This window comes from Dipodomys spectabilis, unplaced genomic scaffold (assembly GCF_019054845.1).
Source record: "Dipodomys spectabilis isolate Male_0828 unplaced genomic scaffold, ASM1905484v1 ptg000289l, whole genome shotgun sequence".
NCBI lineage: Eukaryota > Metazoa > Chordata > Mammalia > Rodentia > Heteromyidae > Dipodomys > Dipodomys spectabilis.
The window spans coordinates 3077920-3083643 of NW_024870966.1; the positions used below are offsets into that span (position 1 = coordinate 3077920).

A 5724-nucleotide genomic window follows, 5' to 3' on the forward strand; every position below is an offset into this window, starting at 1 on the left:
GCTGGTGGCACAGGGGAGACCGAGGCCCAGGAGGAACGCACAACGGAGGCCCCCATCCCAGCCCAAGGAGGCCAGGCAAGCTTCCTGGGGCTGCTCATTTTTATTTTCATTAACAAAACTGAAAAAGACAACATACTTAAAGGAACTTGAAGTGCTTAGCTTTCTCTAGAAAATAAAAATGCTATTTACACTGGCATAAAGTATAATTTTTCACACTTTGAGAAGCGTTTGAAGAAAATTGGAAGAAAGCCACATTTCAAAACATTTACAGTGCTGAGAAGTTTGTGTGCCGCTGTGATTTGTTTTCTCCTTTAGAAAATTACTCATTTTTTATTATTATTAGGCCAGTAATACTTTTATCCAGACTTTCTGATCCTAAGAGAAATTCCAAGTTCTAAATAAAACACAGTTCACCATCGGCCAAAAGCCTTCTAATTACACTTTGCACACTGGCCCATTATCTGAGTATTTAATGTGAGGACGCATGTTCTATAGAGCCGTTTGCCCAAATGTCTACAGGAGCAGCAAGTTCAGACTAATGAAGATCATGGTGGCCTCTCTAAGCAGACGCAGCCTCTCAAGTGGCCCACAGCATCAGCTGTACCCTGTAGCTTGTTACAACGGTAAGCTTCCATTGTCCCCAGCCAGGTATCTGGAATCAATAGGAGGGAAAAAGCACATGGGTTCACTCAGTGAAGGACTATGGTTCCCAGCATCCTTTGCAGCAAAGGGCAGTCAAGTGACTAAGTTCTGGCCACTGGAATGTACTCAACTTCCAGGTGTTACTCTTAAAGGGAACATTTGTCCTTGTTGTTCCCAATTCCCCTTTCTTGCTGGCTGGCTGGGAGCTTTATTATGGGGTGCTGGGTCAGGAGAAGGCCATTCTAGGAACTCTCATTAAAGTCCAGCACCCTACTTCTTACCATCAGATTCTAAACACTCACACCATCATTCCGGGAGAGTCTCTGTTCCTAGAGAAACAACGGACTGTTTCAGATAGTCAGCCCAGAACAGGTTTCCAGTGTCTTCAACGTAGCCCTCAACGTGGAGTGGCCAGTAGGGCTAGAAGCAACTGTCAGAGGCTCTCTGTCCAGCCTCAGTTGATGACCTTGATTCTGTTTGAAACACTTCTTTCCAGCGTTGGGTTTCTTGGGGTTGTGTGATTAACCTTATACACTACACCAGCAATTCTGGTATATGAATAAGGTACTGAAACTCACCCATGTTGCAGGGCAACACTTTTTTGGAGACTGCTACCTGCAAAGCTATGCTATTTAAATGGAAGGCAGTATGGAATCAAATAGCTTCACTTATCTGAAGCTATTTTCAGTAAGTACAAGGCACTGATGAATGATGTAAATTGTGATGGGCAGATTGCTTACTTGGTAGTCAAAAACGAACTAAGCGTGCTGCCTATTTAAATATACCAATGAATAGCCCTAGCCTGGAAAAACATCCCTCAAAGACAATACTGAGAAAAACAGTGGAATTTGATGCCCTATCTATAGATATTACTATCATGTCAATGTTTAATTTCCTGAAAGGCAAACAGTGGTCATTGTCTTATGTTTGACATTTTTCCAAGAGCTTGAGCTTATCAGAAAACTGCAAAATTTTCAAAAGAAAAGAGGATGTCTGTAATCCCAGCTACTCAGGGGGCTGAGATCTAAGGAACAAAGCTGGAAATCAGCCCAGGTAGACAAATCTGGGCTGACGATTCCAGTTAACCAGAAAAAAGCCAGAAGTGGAGGAGGAACAGCTTCAGTGATAGAACACCAGCTGTTAGTAAAAAAGCTAAGTCATTGCAATATCTGGTATATGTATGAGTCAAGTGGAAAAGGTCAGATAACGTGATGTTAGGAAAATGAACCCTTAGATATGTATTTTAATGTTTTTTTCTTTCATGCATGTGTTTCTAACGCATTTATAAGATTATTTCTTTGTTGCTTTGTATGTCCCTCCCCCACAGTATAACCCCTGCTTTCACTATATTTGATGTCAATATAACTTGTGGAGGAGATGGGGAAAAACAAGTCATTTAAGGATACAGGTGGACCTGTTGCAACAATAAGAAGTACAAGTTGTCATGTCCAAAACGAGCTTTACAATGTTGGTGCGGGGAGGGGGGGGGAGGAGAAGGATTGGGACTGGGGGGGAGGGGGGAGGCTGGGAAGAGATGTGAAGGGTAAACAAAGGAGGAGGCTGCAATGCTTGGTAAGAAATGTATGCATTATCCTGCCCATGTAATTGTAACCCCTCTGTACAGTATGTTCACAAATAAAAAAAAAAAAAAAAAAAAGCTAAGTCAGAGGTGCTGGTACACACACACACACACACACACACACACACACACAAACACACACACACACACACACACACACACACACACACACGGATGAGGAATCTGAGAACCAGAACCCAGCACCTCTGCTGCTCCCTGAGGTGGGCCTATGCCATGTTCTTCTGTAATGTGGAGCCTGAGAAGTGGAGAGAGGAGAAACGTGCAGGCCAGGAAGAAGTGAGTCCTCTAAGGCTGGATGGGGACTGTCAGCACTCTCTTGGGCCAGATGCCTGGGGACTTTTATTACGAAAAACAAAACAACGGCAATCAGAATAAAGCAAATGCTCTGCTCAGTTTAATCTTTATTTTTACAGGATTTGGCAGGAGCCATGAGGTCTGGAACAGTAGGCCTTGGGGGAACTCGGTATTTATTAAAATGGTCTGGACACGAGTTGTTCTTTCTTTTCCCTTGGGATGGAATGGCAGGTCTCCTCACAGATAAGCAGAGGTACTGTAGTAACTGCTCTTAAGTCCCTCTACGCTCAGGTACCAAAGTGACCTCTGACACTTACCTTCCTGAGTATAGAGTCTCAGTTCCCACATGGGCTCTTTCGAACTCAGGGCCTCAAACTTTCACTGAAGGCTGCAGTTCTACCACTTGAACTACACATTCACTTCCAGCTTTTTGCTGGTTAATTGGAATTAAAAGTCCTTCGGGTTTCTGATTGGGTTGATTTTAAACCCAAATCCTCAGACCTCAGCATCCTGAGTAACTAGGATTACAGGTGTGAGACACTGCACCCAGCTCCTTCCCATAATAATGACAGAACAAAGCTTCATTAGGAAAGCTTTGTCTACACAGATCTCTAAATTATTGTTAATTTCCTCATGGAATCTAGTTCATCCTTTTTATTTTATTTTATCGATCGTGGGGCCTGAACTCTGGGCCTGGGCACTGTCCCTCAGCTCTTCAGCTCAAGGTTAGTGCTCTACCACTTGAGCCACAGTGCCACTTCTGACTTTTTCTCCTTATGTGTTGCTGAGGATCGAACCCAGGGCCTCATGTATGCAAGACAAGCACTCTACCACTGAGCCACCTTCCCAGCCCCTAGTTCATCATTTTTAAAAGGAGAGAGTTTCTGCTCTTAAAATTTCATCTTTGTTTCTTTACAAGCTCCATGTTTTAAAGTTAACTTCTGCCAAGTACTGGTTGCACAATCCTAATCCCAAAATCTCAAATTGGAAACATTTTGTGTGTATGCCTGATAACACAAGCAGAAAATTGCACACCCGACTTCCTGCCACAGATCTCAGATAAAACACAAATGCATCAATAATACTGAATGAAATTACATATAAATGCTGTATTTTGGTTTAGTCTCATCCCAAGATATCTTGGGATGTGAAAATATTCCAAAATCCAGACAAATCAGAATACTCTGGTTCAAAGTATTTCACATATGAGTCATCAGCTGGTACTGTGATTCATTTCAGGCTTCCATGCTAGAGCAGAAGCTTAATTTAAATTTAAAAAGTAATTATTGTAAAAAGATACATAACATTTACTATTTTAATCATTTTATCTCCTTTTTTCCTTCCTCCCTCTCTTCTTCTCCCCCGCCCCTTTTGTCTGTTATGGGGCTTGAACTCAGAGCCTGGTCACTATCCCTGAGTTCTTTTGTTCAAGCTAGTGCTCTACCACTTTGAGCCACAACTCCACTTCTGGTTTTTTTTTGGATCTGGTTGTGGGGCCTGAACTCTGGGCCTGGGCGCTGTCCCTCAGCTCTTCAGCTCAAGGCTAGCGCTCTACCACCTGAGCCACAGCGCCACTTCCGGCTTTTTTCTTTTTGCTTATGTGGTGCTGAGGAATGGAACCCAGGGCCTCAGGCATGCAAGGCAAGCACTCTACCACTGAGCCACCTTCCTAGCCCTCCACTTCTGGTTTTTAAGTGATTAATTGGAGAGGAAAGTCTCACAGGGACTCTTCTGCCTGGGCTGGCTTCAAACTGTAATCCTCAGATCTCAGCCTCCTGAGTAGCTAGGATTCCAGGCAGGAGCCACCTGTGCTGGTCTCTTTTCTTTCTTTCCTACTGAAATTGAACTCGAGCTTTCTACCGCTTGAGCCATGCTTTAAGTCTTTTGCTTTTAGTTGTTTTTGTTTTTTTTTCAACATCTATGAGACCAAGCATCCCTGGCTGCTACAGGGGATAGCAGACAGGTATAGTTAAGACATAACCATAATCTGAGCAGGGGGAACTACAACACAGCACATAGCAGCTATATTGTAGTCTAAATCCTGCTGTAGTTTATTTTTCAAATAGGATGTCTAGCTTTTGCCCAGATCCAGCAGCCTATGACGGCAATCTTTCTATCTCCACTTCCCAAGTAGCTAAGCTGGGATTACAGCTTTTTTTTTTCTTTTTTGGTTGGTCATGGGGTTTGAACTCTGGGCCTGGGCGCTGTCCCTCAGCTCTTCAGCTCAAGGCTAGTGCTCTACCACTAGAGCCACAGCGCCACTTCCAGTTTTCTGGTGGTTAATTAGAGATCAGAGTCTCACAGACTGTCCTGCCCCGGCTGGCTTTGAACGGTGATCCTCAGATCTCAGCCTCTGAGTAGATAGGATTACAGGCGTGAGTTACCAGCACCCAGCTACAGCCTTTTTTTTTTTTCTTTTTTGTGCTTTTCCTGGGCACTGTCTTTGAGCTTTTTGCTCAAGGTTAGTGCTCTACCACTTGAACCATAGCTCCACTTCCAGCTTTTGGGGGGAATTAATTGAAGATAAGAATCTCATAGGCATTCCTGCCTGGGCTGGCTTCATATTTTGATCCTCAGATCTCAGCCTCCTGAGTAGGTAAGATTACAGGTGTGAAGCGCTAGTACATTAAGTGCGCAGTTCAGTGCTGTTAAGTGTATTTGGGTTGTTAAGGCTGCCCAGAACTTTCTGAAGGTCTGTACTCACTGAACACCTCCTCCTCTTTCCCACGCCCCCTCAGGCCCTTCCAACCACCATTCTCTTCTGTGTCCATGGCTTTGCCATCTCTAGACACGTCATATATGCGGAATCACATAGTGCTTGTCTTTTTGTAACAGACTAACATCATTCAGCCCAAGATGTTCAGGGTGCATCTGCATTTACCACGCTCCAGAGCTTCTATCCTTGGTAGGGCTATGCGGGATTCCACCTTTGGGTCACAGCCTCATCTGTCCATGGATACCTGACCTTCCCTTCCTCCTGGCTACCAAGAACAATATTTCTAGGATCAAGAATGTGCAAATGATCTCCTCAAAAGCCCAAAACATATATGGACATGTAGGGCTGCTACACCCTGCGGCAACCCTGTATTTACTTTTCTGACAGCCAGCCGCATACTGTCTTATGCCAGCACCGTACTCTTCCACATTTCCACCAGCCATGCATGGGGTTCTAATTTCTCTGCATCTTC

At 44.1% G+C, this 5724-nt stretch overlaps 1 non-coding gene across 1 annotated transcript; it reads right to left on the reverse strand.

Annotated features, from left to right (window-relative positions):
- Positions 1-4452: 4452 nt before the first annotated feature.
- LOC122126890 lies at positions 4453-4583 on the reverse strand. The gene has a single exon (XR_006151026.1). It is a non-coding gene; the product is annotated as a small nucleolar RNA SNORA63 (small nucleolar RNA).
- Between the last annotated feature and the right edge of the window lie 1141 nt (positions 4584-5724).